Source organism: Stegostoma tigrinum, chromosome 14 (genome assembly GCF_030684315.1).
Source record: "Stegostoma tigrinum isolate sSteTig4 chromosome 14, sSteTig4.hap1, whole genome shotgun sequence".
NCBI classification, from domain to species: domain Eukaryota; kingdom Metazoa; phylum Chordata; class Chondrichthyes; order Orectolobiformes; family Stegostomatidae; genus Stegostoma; species Stegostoma tigrinum.
Window position 1 is genome coordinate 36,177,981 of NC_081367.1, and position 18,276 is coordinate 36,196,256.

The window sequence follows — 18,276 nt, forward strand, 5'->3', positions numbered from 1 at the left end:
AAGTACAGCACGATTTGAGATGGAGGTTGAAATTACCAAAGATGAAAAGTAATTTGCTGGAAAGGATGATGAATGGAAGCAATAAGATAAGTAAGTAAGGCATTTGATAAGGTTCCCCATGGTAGGCTCATTCAGAAGGTCAGGAGGAATGGGATACAGGGGAACTTAGCTGTCTGGATACAGAATTGGCTGGCCAACAGAAGGCAGCGAGTGGTAGTAGAAGGAAAATATTCTGCCTGGAAGTCAGTGGTGAGTGGGGTTCCACAGGGCTCTGTCCTTGGGCCTCTACTGTTTGTAATTTTTATTAATGACTTGGATGAGGGGATTGAAGGATGGGTCAGCAAGTTTGCAGACGACACAAAGGTCGGAGGTGTCGTTGACAGCATAGAGGGCTGTTGTAGGCTGCAGCGGGACATTGACAGGATGCAGAGATGGGCTGAGAGGTGGCTGATGGAGTTCAACCTGGATAAATGCGAGGTGATGCATTTTGGAAGGTCGAATTTGAAAGCTGAGTACAGGATTAAGGATAGGATTCTTGGCAGTGTGGAGGAACAGAGGGATCTTGGTGTGCAGATACACAGATCCCTTAAAATGGCCACCTAAGCGGACAGGGTTGTTAAGAAAGCATATGGTGTTTTGGCTTTCACTAACAGGGGGATTGAGTTTAAGAGTCGTGAGATCTTGTTGCAGCTCTATAAAACTTTGGTTAGACCGCACTTGGAATACTGCGTCCAGTTCTGGTCGCCCTATTATAGGAAAGATGTGGATGCTTTGGAGAGGGTTCAGAGGAGGTTTACCAGGATGCTGCCTGGACTGGAGGGCTTATCTTATGAAGAGAGGTTGACTGAGCTCGGTCTCTTTTCATTGGAGAAAAGGAGGAGGAGAGGGGACCTAATTGAGGTATACAAGATAATGAGAGGCATAGATGGAGTTGATAGCCAGAGACTATTTCCCAGGGCAGAAATGGCTAGCATGAGGGGTCATAGTTTTAAGCTGGTTGGTGGAAAGTATAGAGGGGATGTCAGAGGCGGGTTCTTTACACAGAGAGTTGAGAGAGCATGGAATGCGTTGCCAGCAGTAGTTGTGGAAGCAAGGTCATTGGGGTCATTTAAGAGACTGCTGGACATGCATATGGTCACAGAAATTTGAGGGTGCATACATGAGGATCAATGGTCGGCACAACATTGTGGGCTGAAGGGCCTCTTCTGTGCTGTACTGTTCTATGTTCTAAGATAAGATATTGAAAGGAAGTGGGAGTATCAGAAAAATAAAAATATCAGCCAAAGTATGGCGTAGTGAGAGGAGCTGCACCGTTGCTATTGATTTGTAGTCTTACAAAGTTTTTGTTTTGAGATGAACTTTTTTTTTAAATTCACTTGAAGGACATGGGCATCATTGGCTAGCTAACATTTATTACCAATCCCTAGTCGCACTTGAGAAGCTGCCATCTTGAACTGCTGTAGTCCATGTGCTTATCCAATTCCATTTGAAATTAATGACTGCAACTGCCTCCATCACATTCTGAATTCCAGACCTTAGCCACTTGGTGCAAGGGCAAGTTTTTCCTTTTTTTATTAAAAGCTACTCACTTTGAAACAGAGGACACTAGTCTCCTGTGGTTCTTAACCATTCTAGTGGAACAGTTTATCTCTGTTTAGCATCCTTGAAATCTACCTTATCAAATCTGCTTGTATTCTTTTTCAAAGGTGAACCCAATTCTGATGAAGGGTCTAGGTCCAAAACGTCAGCTTTTGCGCTCCTGAGATGCTGCTTGGCCTGCTGTGTTCATCCAGCTCCACATTTCGTTATCTTGGATTCTCCAGCATCTGCACTTCCCATTATCTCTGATCACTTACTGTTTTGTGAAAGCAAAATCAGCCATCTCAGCCTCAATTTTTTTTAAAAACAGCCCATTCCACCAACCTGTGCTTATCCTCTTGAAATGGCCCCTTGCAAACCTAATCATATAGCTTCCTCCGGTCATGAAAACAACTTTCAAACATTACTGCTTCTGCCTTCCAAAAATGTCATATTGGATATGTCAACAGTTTCTTTCCTCAGAGATGCTGCCAGCCAGTATTTCCAGTACTGTTCTTCTATCAATCCAATGTCCCTCCAGCTTGGAAAAGGAGACAGTTTATTTTTTCAGTCCACTTTGTCTTCAGAGTAATTAAACAGAGCACAACATCAAAATTTACTTTACTAAAAAAATCAATTTTAAGCCAAACCTCATGGTTAATGTGCAAAATATAGTAAATGAACCAAACTATTAAATAATAAAGCAATGAAAGATAAATAATCAAACAGCATTACATAAGTGCCCAGCTGACTGGAATAATGTCTCTGCTGGGTAGCAAACCAGGTACTAATGAATTCAGGTGTGACCAATTATGTTCATACCATAATTAATCAAGAAATTAGAAGTCAAAAAAATTACCTTTACATTTTAACGTTTTGCAAAATGAATAAATTCTAACTCATTTAGCAATGCAATCAAGAAAAATCAACTACAACTATAATACATTGAATCCAGAAGTTTCTTAAAAATTAATTTTCATGGTCTGTGACACTGTATGCATACAATACCAGCCGACATTGTGCGACCATGATCAAATGAACTTAACACTATTTGTTGTGATGTGGAGGTACCAGTGTTGGACTGGAGTGGACGAAGTCAAAAATCACATGACACCAGGTTATAACAGGTTTATTTGAAAACACTAGATTTTGGAGCTCTGCTCCTTCCCCAGGTGTAGTGTAGAAGGGGAGGTATCGCGACACAGGATTTATAAGCAGAAAGGTAACAACCCTTAAAAAAAAGACTCACTGACTGCCTCCTGTTGAATCTTTAATCAGTTAGAATAGCAGAGAGAGAGGGAGCGAGAGAGACTTTATTTTTACACTTACACACACACACACACACACACACACACACACACACACACACACACACACACACAATGAATGAGCACAAGCGAGAAAAAGAGAGAGAGATGAGAGAGCTTGCAGGAGGCGGGACGAGGGGAACATGGGTAAGGGGGTTGTGGGTGAGGGGGTGTGCGAGTGTGAGCGAGAGAAGGTCTGTGCGTGTATAAACGCATGCGCGCTGAGTGAGTGTGTATGTGAGAGCTTACATAGTGTGCTGGGGTCACCTGTAGCATGACATGAATTTTAACTGCAATATTTAATATTCACCAACAGATGGTGCTAGAGCAATGCGTTCCTCAAGAATTTCAGACAGCTTGCCAAGAGCAAAGACAACTTACAAATTCTACTTGTACTCAGGGTGTACAGAATTGTTAGATTTCCCAATTTCTGTTTGTTTCAAATGCCACGGGTTCCATTCCTGGAACACGTTTCTCATGGCAATCTTTGCCCACAACACTGCCACTGATATACTTTGTCTTAAACCCCACCTCAGGATCTAATCCTACAAAGCTTGCAAAATAATCCACACAGCCTTTCTACCTGATTGCTCACTTGCTGGACCACTATCTGGTCCTCCAGTAACATGATTGTTGCTCACTGTCATCTCAACAATTCTCCAAGAACTTCATCACAAAAAAGCCACTGCTGTTACTGCATCTTCCTGGAACAGTTTCACACTAAGTTTGAAATTCATTTACTTACACCTAGAGCAACAAAATTTTTTTTTCCATTCCATTATTTAATTAATTCAACACAGTCCTCCTGGCAATGAGCTAGTCCAATTTTAAATTTAACTTTAAAGCCTAGCTTTGACATGTCCAGGTCTTTCAAGTTATCAATGTCATATTTACCTGCTTTATTAATTCTCCCACATATGTCTATTTTCCTCAAGTTACTGCGCTGTGCTATTTCTCTCACTTTATGCAAGCCTGTTTTAAATTCATATATTATTTTTATTCTTTCTGTTTTATATTTATCCTCCCTGTCCACATCGTCAACTCAATTTTCTTATCACATCCTGTCCACCAAAACCTACCAGCAGCAATCCACCATCTCTCCATGGACCCAATTTCCCCCTGCTCCTCTTGAAACCTCTCCAATTTAGAAATCTCTACAGGACTTCAGGAGACTGTGGCCTAGTGGCATTATTGCTACCGATCTAGATACCAGCAAGGTTGAGGAGCCAGGTTCAATTCCACCCATGACAGATGCGGGATTTGAATTCAATAGGAATCTGAAATTAAGCACCTAGTTATGAACATGGAACTGTTGTTGACTGTCAGTCATTAATGTCCAAATCTGGCCTCCATGAGAAATTAAATCCAAAACAATGGGTAACTGCCCTCTGGGCAATAAGAGATGGACAATAAGTGTTGGCCTAGTCAGTAGCACCCACGTTTTGAAAGAAAAGAAAAATTGGATACAAAATCTGAGCTGACATTGCACTAAAGTACGAGATGTCAAGGTTCCTTCTGTCCTCTCAGGTGAACGTAAACAGATTCCTGGTACTACCTCAAAAGAAAAATAAAACATATTTCTGATGTCCTGGTGATTATACACTCCTCACTCACCATGAAGATTATTGAATCACTATAACATTGACGCTTGTGCAAACTGGCTGCTGGATTTCTTATTTTAATACCGGCTACACTGGCTGCAAAGCACATTGGGATGTCCTGAAGTTGTACACATGTACAAATTTTATGTTGTTTTTCTACATTTTTCATATTTCCTTCACACTTCTCATTGTTTCAGATTCTTCCGAATTTAATCCATCCTCTACACACTCACTTGCCAGTCCAAAATCACTACAACCATGGATGGTTCAAATCAATTGGTCCTGCTCTATTTTTGCATGCTTGCAGACCAATAAGATGGTAAATGGGTCTCAGAAGTTCATTTCAAAAAGCACTGAGGGTTCCAAAGTCAAAATTATCTTTGTGGCATTTTCCCATGATATATTACATGTAAATACCTTTTGGGAAAGGTAGCATTGTTGTGATGATGTCAAATCTCGATCAGTTTTAGTCACACCTATATATTATTAGCATTTGTATCAGCCAGCCAAAATCAATACACTGTTTTCTCTCAGTAAACCTAACTGCCCACAATCACTCTAGCCATCTGGTGCTAGTGTGGAGCAGCCTAAAATTATTAGCTTCTAGCAGTGTTTGCCATTTTGATAAATACCAGAGGGCAAGTTCAAACTAAAGCACTGAGGAGGAAGAAACCACATAATTTTAAGTCAACTTACATTTCTCCTGCCCTTCCTCCTGCCTGCCTTACCTCTCTCCTCCCCAATATTCTAAACTGTAAACTGGTCACTCTAATTAATAGGAATCAAAAAATCCTGAGAACACAGGCATCGATCATTAGAAAGGTCACAAACGAATTATGACCCATAGAAAGATTGAATTAAATTCTACCAGTCATCATACTCATCAAATATTCCACTTTAGCAGAGTGGAAGTCAAAAAGGGCATTTGCCCAAATGCTTATTAGCCAATATTTTTGTTTCATTTTATTCTGGAATATAAATGGGAGCATTCTAAACTGAATAGAGAAATCTTACCACCCCTTCCATTGTTTAAACAATTAATACAATAAATTTTTTTTAATATAAAAATTATTCTTGACAGTGAACTTGGTTTTATATTAGGTCGCAAACTTCCACAGTCAACGTAATTTTGTTCAAAAAAATATTATTTAGCTTTAAAAAAGCAAACACACAAGGAAAAGTTTTGATACATTCCTTTGGAGGACTCATGTTAATTAGAACTAGCTGTCTGAAGAATCTTGCCTCATTTCATACAGAAGCATGACAACTCTTGCCTTTCATGTACCAAATAAGTACCCAAAATTTTCCAGTAGAACATCAAACAGCAATTGTACAATTAACAATCCAGCCCTAAAGATTTAGCTGTCACATAATCCTTGCTTTGATCAACCCTTATACAGTGAATCACTAGGACTGCCCTGAGGCAAAAGCTAGGTGAAAGCCATTAGTTTTGGGAAGGCTTATATCAGCAGGTCAAGGGCTCATTCATGAAGAAACCTGTTCCTGTAGACCCATCACATTGAAGCTGTTTTGCTGTACAATCACTGCAAGGAAAACAAAGTAGGCTACTGGAACAGTCTAGTTTAACTAAAACACTAAGATTTATACCACATTTGCACTGCAGATTTAACATTGATGAAAACTGCACAGACAACTACTGTAATAATCAGGATCCACTGGTCATCTGGAAACAAGTAAGCACAGATACCCTGGAGGGAACAGTTTCTCACTACGAGATAGCAAAAACACCAGAATCTGGAGTTAGAGTCAACAGTGTGGAGCTGGAGGAACACAGCAGGGTAGCAGCAGAGGGGCAGGAAAGCTGACATTTCGTAAATGTGTAAACCCGAAATGTTGCCTTTCCTGCTCCACTGATGCTACCTGACCTGCCGTGCCCCTCCAGTTCCACAATGTATTGACAGTTTCTCACCATTGTGTTATTGACACCTCCTGGATCATTAATTTAGTGCAGCATCAAAAGCAAAATATAACAGAAGCCACTGTGAGCAACTTTAGAGAGGAAATCCTTCCTCATCTTAGTCTGAAATTGGTGTCCCTTTTTCCCGAGACGATTGTCTCTGGTCCTGGACTCTCCCTTCCTTGGAGGAGAAACATCCTTTCAGCACTTATTCTGTCAAGCCCCTTAAAAATCTGGTGTCTTTCAATGAGATTACTTCTAAACTCCAGTCAGTACAGTCCCAATCTGTTTAGCCTTTGCTCATAAATAAGGCAATCCATCCATTCCAGGGATCAGTGATAATGGGAACTGCAGATGCTGGAGAATCCAAGACAATAAAATGTGAGGCTGGATGAACACAGCAGGCCCAGCAGCATCTCAGGAGCACAAAAGCTGACGTTTCGGGCCTAGACCCTTCATCAGAGAGGGGGATAGGGAGAGGGTTCTGGAATAAATAGGGAGAGAGGGTTAGGCGGACCCAAGATGGAGAGGATCATCCTGGTGAAGATTCTCTGAACTGCCTCCAATGAAATGACATCTTTCCTTAAATAAAGGGGCCAAAACTGTACACGGTACTCTAGGTGTGGTTTCACCAGCACCCTGTACTTTTGCAGGAAGACTTCCCTACTCAAACTCCAAAGCACTTGAAATAAGAACCAACATTCTATTAGCCTGCCTAATTGCCTGCTGCACCCCTGTGCTCGCTTTCTGTATTTCATGCATAAACAGCCCCATGCCCCTTTGTGATGCAGTTTTTATCCATTAAACAATATTTTCCTTTTGGTCTTCCTTCCAAAATGAACAGCTGTACATTTTTCCACTTTATATAGCATTTGTTAACTTTTGTGCCCACTTACTTACTCCCTACTAATATTTCCCTGTAAACTGTTTGCATCCCTCTTGCAATCAGCCTTTTTACCCATTTTTGCATCATCTGCAAATGTGGCCACAGTACATTCACTTCCTTCCTTCAAGTCATTAATATATATTGTAAACTTTTGCAGTCAAAAGCACTGTGGAACCCCACAGGTCACCAAACTGAAAAAGAACACTTTATCTCCACTCACCGGTTCCTGAGCATTTGCCGATTGTCTACCATGTCAACATATTACTTCCAACACCATGGGCTCTTACATCTCAACTTTTACTTTGAGATACCTTGTCAAATGCTGAGGTATCTTACAGAATTCAGGACTCAACACTGAATATAACTTCACCCTCTTCCATGTTTACCAACCTCTATACCCTGATGTCCTGTTCTGCATGGGCTGCTTCCAGCAGAAACTACTCCATTTCCAACCATTCTCACTTCTCACTAGCACTCTACTTAGCATAATCTCCCTCTCAGCTCATCAACAGCAATCCCTTTGTCTGTCCAATCTTTCCCCCTCACTTGGTGCTGCCTCAATGCATTCTACTCCCTCCTCTCTCATCACACCTCCCCCGCCGCAACCAAACCAACCCCCATCCCATCATCAGCACAAATACTACCCTTCCCAAGCCGCTTTCAGTTCTGCCGGAGGATGACAAATCAAAACATTAACTTTTTCCTCTCTATAGATGCTGCTAGACCTGCTGAGTTTCTTCAGTTTTTCCAATTTTTGTTTTGCATTTCCAGCATCTGTGGTTCTTTGTTTCATGATGGTGGCAGCTACTTTTCACTATTGTTCTAGTTTACAAAGGCTCAGTTCCCGACTGCAAAGTCATACCTAATAAAGTCCTTTTTATCAGGAGCTGCAACTTGTCCCCTTTCTAAAAAAAAACTGCCAAAGAGTATTCGAAAGAAAAAAAATTACCTTAATTATTCTGTCAATGTAATTTTTAAAATTAAACTGTTCTAAATATATGCTACAAGATAGAAATGACACCCAGTCCAGGCTCACAATAGGAAAGCATACTGCATGGAAATACAGATAGCTACTGATAATTACAGAGGAAGCTAAAAAGCAACATGTTTACACAAAAACAATGTGCGATATTTGGCAAGGTAACTAAGCAACATATTCCTCTTCCGGTAGGACACACAAATGGTTCATGCCTACTAAAATGAACAACGGTTGGACAAAACTGCTTCAGGAAAAAAGAAACAATTATTGAAGGCCAATAAAATGGTTGGTATGAAAGTTGAAACTTTAGCTGCAGTTATGCGTGGTGATACTGAAGAAAATGAGATTCGAACATAGCTGCGGCACGACTGTATCGCATCTCACAAAAACACACTTGGCACAGCAACAGCTTACCGCTCTGATTTTTGCCATTTTAAAAACAGTACTAAAAGAAATTGTGAAAATGTACATAATATAGGAAAATCTCTTCTCTAACATGCTATACTTATAGCTCAGGTTCATCTATGTGAATGCAGCAAGCATCAGCATGATTTAAGAACAGAAAAAGAAGATATGAAATGCAAAATAAAAGCTTCTCATTTACTCATCATTCATAAAAGTCTTTACAGACATGCCAAATTTCCTTATCCTCCTGAGGAAGTAACAGCCTTCCTTAGGAGGCTAAGGAAATTCAGCATATCTAGTAAGACTCTTAGCAATTTTTATAGATGCACCATATAAAGCATTCTAATCTGGATACACCATGGTTTGGTATGGCAACTGCTCCACCCAGGACTGTAGGAAACTACAGGGAATTGTGAACATAGCCCAGTCCATCTCACAAGCCAGCTTTCCATCCACTGACTCGATCTATACTTCTTGAGAAGGCAGCCAACAAAAGCCCCACACATCTGGTTATAACTGTTTCAACCTCTTCCACTGGGCAGAAGATACAAAAATTTAAACACACGTACCAACAGATTCAAGAACAGCTTCTTCCCTGCTGTTAATAGATTTCCGAGTAGAGCCTTTTTTAATTTTTAATGTTCATGCACCTTCTTTGCAGCCCTAACACTGTATTCCTCGCTCTGTTCTAATACCCTTATGCACTTTGTATGATATGATCAGCCTATATTTCATTCTGCATGCAGCTTTTCATTGTACCTAGGTACATGTGACAATAATAAATTGAATTATACTAACTTGACCAAAGGCTGGATATCAGTCTTGCATGTATGAAGCAAAACCACATTTTATAAGCTCTGAGGAAAAAAACTTGGGACTCAATCTGGTGGGCTCATTTGATATGATCATTGGAAAAAGCTTTCACTACTGTCAATAACACTATAGTGGGTCTTTTACATTAAATCAAAACGAAAACACACACCATAAACATGATTCAAACAGTACCTGCAAACCAAATTTTAATTTCAATGAAGAAGCGGCTTTAATCCTTTGTTTTCAAATGACTCAATTAAAATTTAGGAATTTAAAACTCTTCAATACTAGAAAACACAGTGGGTCCAGACCCAAAACCATCAACTTTCCTGCTCCTCTGACGCTGCCTGGCCTGCTGTGTTCCTCCAACTCCACATTGTTATTTCTGACTCCAGCTTTTGCAGTTTTTACAACCCCAGTGTAGTTCTGCAAACCTGCTCACTGATAGTTAATTCGGCTCATTATGCTCTGCCATTTTCAAATTCCAACTCACCCCTACAACACACTCCCTTGATAACTGTGTAAACACAAAAGTTGCAGGTTTGAAGTATTAAAAACCTGTTGGATTTGTAGTTTCTTTTAATGCTGTCAAGAGAAATGGCAAAACATAGTCACCATCATTTGTTGAGAATCTATCAATCAATAATTTTTTGTTACGGAGTCAGTGTTATACAGCACAGAAAAAGACTTGCACACCCCAAATGTGACCTCGTCCATTTGCTAATATTTGGTCCATATTAATCTAGCTCAAATTTCCTGGGTACTCAGCGTAAGATGTAGGAGAAGCAAGCCATTCAGCTCATCAAGGCTGCTTCGCCATTCAACAACAGCATGGCTGATCTTTTAATCTTAATTCCACTGTTCTGTCTTTTCTCCATAACTCTAGATTCCCTCCCTGATTAAAAGTCTCTCTCAACCTTGAATACACTTAATGACCCAGGCCTCTACAGACATCTGTGGCAGTGAATTCCACAAATTCACAATCCTCTAAAAGAAGACATTCCTCTCTATCTGCCTTAATGTGCAACCCCTTATTCCGAGATTAATCCTCTGGTTTTCGATTTTCTCACAGGAGGAAATAACCTTTCAACATCCACTCTGTCAAATCCCTTAAGAATCTTGTGTGCCCAAACTACTCAGCCTCAACTCATCAGTCAGTGCTGCCACACCTAATATTGAACGTTCTCTGAATTGCAGCTATGACAGTACATCTTTCCACAAATAAAAGGCTGAAAACAGCTCACAGTACTTAAGATGTTCATCCGACTAATGCCTTTTATAGTTAGCAGCAAAACCTCCCCAATTTTATTCTCCATTCACTTCGAAATACGTGCTCCATTTGCCTTCTTTCCTCCCACATTGGTGCTAGATTTTTTTTGAGAGATTCATGGTAGAGGACTCCCAAATCCCTCTGTTCTGTAGCTTTCTGCAGTCTTTTTCCACTAAATTACATTCAAATCCTGTATTCTTCCCGCCAAAGTGCAAAAGATTACGTGTTCCCACAATCTGCGCCGGTTTCCCCCTTGTTTAACCTGTCCATATATTCCTTTGCAAACTTTGTGTCATCCCCACCACCTGCTTTCCCATGCATTTGTAAGCATCTGCAAACTTGACTATAGTACATTCACTTTGCTTATCAATACATATTGTGACTACCTGAGCTTAGTGTCTTCTACTGTGAAGACTGATGCAAAGTATTTATTCTGACTGCATTCCAGCAATAGTACTGAAGACATGTGCTCCAGAACTTGCCGATCCCCTAGTCAAGCTGGTCCAGTGCAGTTACAACATTGGGATCTAGCCAACAATGTGTAAAATTGGCCAGTTATGTCCTGTTCATAAAATGCTGGACAAATCCAGCCCAGCCAATTAGGGCCCCATCAGTTTCCTCTCGATCTTCAGTAAAGTGATGGAAGGTGTCATCAACAGTGATGTCAGGTAGCACCTGCTTAGCAATAACCCGTTCAGTGACGCCCAGTTTCAGTTCCATCGGGGCCACTCAGCTACTGACCTTATTACAGCCTTGGTTCAAACATGGATAGTACAGCTGAATTCCAGAGGTGAAGTGAGAGTGACAGCCCTTGACATCAAGGCTGCATTTGACTGAGTGTGACATCAAGGAGCCCTTGACATCAAGTAAAACTGGAATCAATGGGTTTCAGGGGCAAACGCACTGCCGGTTGGGCTCGTAGCTAACACGTAGGAAGACAGTCCTGGTTACTGAAGGTCAGTAATCTCAGCTCCAGGGCATCTCTACAGGGAGTTCCTTAGAGCGGTAACACAGGCCCAACAATCTTTAGCAGCTTCACCAATGACATTCACTCCATCAGAAGGTCAGAAGTGGGGATGTTTGCCAATGATTACACAATGTGCCATTCATGACTCCTCAGATACTGCAACAGTCCAAATTCAAATGAACAAGATCTGGACAATATTCAGGCTTGGGCTGCTAAGTGGCAGGTAACATTCACGCCACACAAATGCCAGGCTATGACCTTCTCCAATAAGAAACAATTTAATCACTGCAGCTTGACATTCAATGGTGTTACAATCACTGAATTCCCTACTATCAAATCCTGGATGTTACCTGCAGAAACTCAAACAGACTTACCACCTAAAGGCAGTGGCTACAAAAGTTGGTAAGAGGCTAGAAATACTGCAATAAATACTATCTCCTCAAAGTCTGTTCATCATTGTCAAGTCAGGGACGAGATCAAATGTTCAAAAGTTGCCAAGATGACTGCAGCTCCATTCCATCCAGGACAGAGGAGCCTGTTTAATTGGCATTTCATCCACTCACTCCACTACCAACTTTCCATAGCAGCAGTGTACTATCTACAAGAAGCATTGCAGAAATTCAACAAAAAAATCCTCAGACGGAACCCTCTGAACCCACGACCACCTCCATTTAGAAGGGCAAGGGCAGTAGATTCATGGAAACAGCACCACCTGCAAGCTCCCTCCAAGCCAGTCACCATCCTGACGTGGAAATATCACCATTCCTTCTCTGCCGCTCGGTCAAAATCCTGGAATTCCCTTCTGAACAGCACTGGGGATAAACCTACAACACTTGGACTACAGCAGCCCAGAGCAGCAGCTCACCACCACCATCTCAAAGGACAGGCAATAAGTGCTGGCAGCAATGTCCATACCCCATGAGTGAAGAAAAAATTTCAACTCCTCTGCTATTTCCTGGTTCTCCATTATTATTTCCCCAGGCACAATCTTTAATCACTGAGACATAAACAACTTTTACTCTTAGAGTGTCCTTTGTGGCCCTCAACACTTCACAATGAATAACTTCAAGGCAATTCAAATAATCAAAACACATCAAATTTGCACACAAAAAGTGGTCCAACAAGTAACAAAAGAAGACAAATGACCAGTTACTCTATTCTTAAGGTTTTTGTCAAAAGATAACTGAACAGAGAGGCAGGGATTCAATTTAAAATTTCATGTGAAAGGTGCAGCTCCAGCAATACAGGATTTCCTCAGTACAGGGCCCATGATCTTTGGACTTCAGAGAGTTGATATTCCCGCAATTCCAACTATCTGGCTGCCTTAAAATCAACAGGTCCAAAGACAAGTCCCCATACTAACTCTTTGAAATGTACTACTTCCCGCCTGCTCCCTGCTTACCTCTTGCTACCTCATTCACAATGATGCAGCAAGCGGCATTCGGAAAGAATAATGAGTGGCAAGAGGTGACAACCAAAGCAGATAATTGTTTTTTAAAAAATGGATTGAACATTAGCAGTAATCACTCTACAATAAAAAAAAATGCAGCCAACACCATCCAGGGAACCTCCCTAATTTACAAATAATGCAAAAAATAAAAACACTATAAAAATGTACTTTAAACAGGGGATACCTGCACCAGATTATATAGACCTTTCCATGGTATTAAGAAAGGCTCCAACATGAAATGTTGAAAAGCAGGTGCCGTTAGCCCCAGTATAAATGAAGTATGTGGTAACAGAAACTTGCACAATAGATTTTATTAATTGGGTTGGACCCCACAAATTGTCGAAAACTACTTTGCTGATCAGCCTGACAATGTACTACAGCATACATTAAATCTGCATTTTTAATTTTTTATGCCACACAAAACAATGTAATTTGCAAAGACAAATCTCACTGAGCTATGATGTTAACTCTCTTTCCCTCCACAGATGTTGCAGCATTTGATGTACCTATTCAAACTAAGGGAGACAGTACCGACATGAGCATGTTCAGTGTAACCAATTATAAAGTTCTCCTAAAAATTATGTAGATACATCTTTTCCCATCCAGAATGAGTGCTGATTTTTATGTTTCATTTTCAACTATCAAAAAAGCTTGTTTTTTTTCCTTCAGAACATAACCTCTCTGACATTCTGGATCATAACTTGCACCAGAAAGCTATTAATGTTCCTTGGTGTCAATCCAAAGACACAAGAGATGAGGTCAATTAGTCTAAATAGATAGTTGAACTCAATTGCTCTCACCTTCTTCCTCAGTGTGCACTGCTACAGATCAGTCCAAACTACTTAAGTGTGGGTTGGTATCTCTGAGATGTCAAAAAAATTTACATAGGTCCCTGCAAAACAAACCGCATTACAAACCCCATTATTTTCAGCAAAATGCAAACAAGGGAGAATTTTAACTGGGTATGACTGATAGATTTAACAACTAATGAGATATGATATCAGGTTTTTTTGCCTTTTTTGATAAACAGTAGATTAGGAAATAATCGCAGACAACAGCCAAGGAAAGTAAAGTATTAGAGTTAAAAAGCCATTTAAAAGTAAACCTGCTAAAGTAAAACCATTATTTCACTAAAAATTAGTAGTTTTCACTACCTAAAGTTAGCTGACAAAGGAGGGGTCTTTGAATAATTACATTCACAATTTTGTAAAACAAGCTAAGCAAAGCTCTTACAAACTATTCAAAGCTCTATTTTTCAAAAATCTAGGTATGAGACCATTTTGAACTGCACAAATGCATATTTTTCAGTGCACTATATATGCAGCTCAAAAAGTTTGAAATGTTGACACTAAGATGATGTTTTTTAAAAAAAATTATATCAATGATATGCACTGACCACTATCCCTCACCTGACAATTTTTTCAAAAGCCAAAATGATTTCTTAAATTATATCTATATTCTCTGTAGCTTGAGAAAACTCCTGTTTTTTGTTTCTTAGTAAATTTGGGAGGTAGTTGCAATTGCTATTCAGGGAGGGAAAATGTTTTCATTCGTATTGACTGCCAGTTTCTATCCTATCAGAATCTTACTAGCATCTCATTTTTTAGATTGATAAGGTTCCCAATCTTGATCACTATCCATACGCCTATAATAGAACATGCACATGGAGGAAGTGGACGAGCACAAGATCAAGTTCCACTCTAACATCTTTCATATGAATAATCAAAACCTACATTAGAATGATTTGGTTTAGATACTAAAGGTCCTCCAGTGACAGAGTTTCAGCGAATGAGGCGAATGGAATACCCATACCAAAAATCAAATACCCAGTATCTTAAGTGTGCTGCCACAAATTTATAGATTAGTATACTAAAGATGAATAATATATAAACAAAAGACAAGTGTTAAAAGACAAATGACTGTTTAGTCACAACAAAAACAAACCTCAGTGTCATCCAGCTCTGAACTCTTTTAGTACATAAATACAAAGATTGGTAGCACAGCATTTTTGAAGATATCTGCAAATTGTCAGATGTCTTACAAAAGTGGATGTTTTATTTCTACAAAAGATTAACGGGTTGCCAGCTAGTCAGAACAAAGTTCACACCAAATTTTAAAATATAACTGCCTGATTTAAAACTAGGTTTTTTTGTTAAATCTCTTCACATTACTTGCGCTTAATAACTGACATTAGATATACTTCTATCCACTTCAGAAATATTTGAAATAACTGTCATGAGAGAATTAGAAGATTTGTCATTTCCAGTAAATAACAAAGTCATAGTAATGTGTGTAGGGGATTCTGCTATAAACGCAATCGTTGCGTTCCAGTATAACATACGTTATAGAAAATCACGCTACACAAATAACTGGGCCTATGGGAAAAGTGGGGTTGGGGCAGACCACCAAAAAAGCGTAACACAAAAAGATAGTACTACCTGTCAGCAGCTATTCAGGCAGATTGGTCTGACTGTGATAACAGCATCACAGCTCCTTCCTGGATTGACACAACTGTCCTCACTATTTCCAAAAAGTGCAGGAATGTTACCCACATGTCCTGGTCAATACTTATCCCTTAGTTGGCAACACAATGACAGACTGTCTGGTTATTTTCACATTGTTGCTTGTGGGACAGTGCTGTGTGAAAATTGGCTGCTGTATTTTCTGCAACGACTGCACTTCAAAAATAATTCAGCATTTGTAAAGCTCTTTGTAATATCCTGAGGTCGTGAAAGGTATCTAAGCCTTTGTAAGCAAAAAGATCAAGGTTGAAGTCCTGCCTCAGAACTCAATGCCCAGGGAAGGTTCATTCACAATGTGATTAAAAAGACTGAGTATCAATCAGCAAATTCTTCTAACACTACCAGTAGCACACGGTGAGATTGGGAGAGATTCCTGGTCAGCTGTGTGACTAAAAGAACATTGGACTCTACCACCACTATCCATAGTTCCAGACTGCAACATATACATATATGTATGTTGCCATAGCAACTCAGACTCCTTCAGCAACCTTATCACCATACCACAAGGGTATTGAGGGATATGGAGCAAAGGTTGGAAAATCAGGTTGAAACAAATCAACCTCGATCTGACGAATAATTTAAATAGGCTGCTGGAGCCTCCTGCTGTACCCATGTATTGTACCTCGTGTTTCCTTTTAATGCTAGATATGCTGTTTTTCACTCTCCCCTACACCCTACTTTTCCTGATAACAGGCCTGCTGGCTTCTTTCTTTTCAGTTTCAATGAAGGCTGACAGGGAGAATTTCTCAGGCACTCTCAGAATCACAGCATTGTACAATTACACTGTAGGTATCGTTAGCAAAAGGCTCCTGACAGCAAGATGCCTACCCAACGGAATCATGTTATAACCAACACAAGTTTGCATTTTAGAAATAGCGTTTCCCTGTTCGTCAAACACGCTCTAGCCAATTCACATTGCTGAAACATTTGTTACAGCAGAACCGCCTTGTATATCCTAAAAATTCTGGAAATTTGCTTACAAATTCACTGCACTCTTCCATTCAGAAGATTGCTTATTTCAGATTAGTAAAACATTGTGCCAAATTCAAATTATAAACGAAAAAAAATCACATCACTGGCAAAACAGCTCAGTGTTATGGTCCTAAATTCATTTCCTCAAGACTGCAATATTTTCATCTCCCTCAAAAGCCTTTTCTCAAAATCACTGACAGCTCTTTTGTTACCCCATTCAATACCTTCAATTTCTTTTTTAATGGCAGCTCAGGCAGATATGTTGAAGAAAAATTGCAGAAAATAACACCATCTTTTTAATCCAAAGGGTCAAAACTGGGAGATCACAAGCTGTAGCCTTGTCTTCCATCATATCTTACATTCCATACATCGAATAATTTTCACATGAAGTTTCACAAAGCCCCAAGTTTAAAATAGAACACTTGACTCCTCTCAATAAGGACACTTTTACTCTCACTTTGGGGAGTAAGTTAACGTGGATTCCTTGAATTTTGGGGGAAGCAGACATACATTGAAATTAATGGAATCAACACTTCTCTCATTTTGAGATGTTGCTTGCACTACTACAATGGTGTCAAATTATCCACTGAAAACAGCCTGGCTCTTTAAATGTGCAAGTACTATGTCAAAGCCAGAAAACCGGAAATCTGAGATCTATGAATGCCAAAAATAGTAACAAGATTGCCTGCCTGTTGCAACAGAACTGATTTGATCAGCGATGCAGCTAGCCCGCTAACATGCAACACCCTTGTTTCAGCTTTTTGTTTCTAGTGCAATAATGAAATAAGGAGACAAAAATCTGCACCTATATTATGTTAACCAGTACTTGAGAAATATGGTTGTCAAGCAATACCATTAAAACAAACATTGATTATTGCAGAAAATTGAAACAAAAGTAGTAAAACAATCATGCAAATTTGACAACGGATGTTAGCTTAAATGATAGTTTGATGGTAAATTTCCTATTTTGGAAAATCTACAGATTTTTGAGTACACAGGATCACAAGGTACAGGCTAATGATCTGTGCAGAACAAGAAGGAAAAGAAATGTCGATCTTGTGAATGTCACTGCTGAAGATGTTGAGAACTCAGATTTCAAATCAGGACAGGTGCAGCTTGTATATGGATTGCAAGGAATTTTAAATATTCCAGCCCCTCATTGCTGTCTTCCCACTGTCGTGGGTGGCACAGTGGCTCAGTGGTTAGCACTGCTGCCTCACAGTGCCTTGTGGTGCAGTAGACAGCGAAGGTTACCTCAGAGTATAACATGACCTCGATCAGATGCGGCAACGAGCTAAACAGTGGTAGATGGAGTTTAATTTAGATAAACGTGAGGTGCTGCATTTTAGAAAGGCAAAGCAGAGCAGGACTTATACACTTAATGGCAAGGTCCTGATGTGTGTTGCTGATCAAAGAGACCTTGCAGTGCAGGTTCATAGTTCCCTTAAAGTAGTTGCTGCTAACAGGATAGTGAGGAAGGCCTTTGAATGCTTGCATTTATCGTTCAGTGTATTGGAATTTAGGAGTTGGGAGGTCATGTTGCAGCTGTACATGACATTAGTTAGGCTACTTTTGGAATACTGACTTCAATTCTGGTCTCCCTGCTAC

At 39.9% G+C, this 18,276-nt stretch overlaps 1 protein-coding gene across 10 annotated transcripts in view; it reads right to left on the minus strand.

Moving 5' to 3' along the window:
* Window positions 1-18,276, minus strand: part of tbl1xr1a (TBL1X/Y related 1a) — a 145,931-nt gene that overhangs the window by 59,036 nt on the left and 68,619 nt on the right. For 5 of the 10 annotated variants that reach the window (XM_048542053.2, XM_059651093.1, XM_059651094.1 and 2 more), the window contains one exon: window positions 13,975-14,066. The exons of the other annotated variants lie outside the window; for them this stretch is intronic. The gene's annotated coding sequence lies outside the window, so the exon portion shown is untranslated. The remainder of the gene's footprint in view (window positions 1-13,974; window positions 14,067-18,276) is intronic. 10 annotated transcript variants of the gene reach the window in all.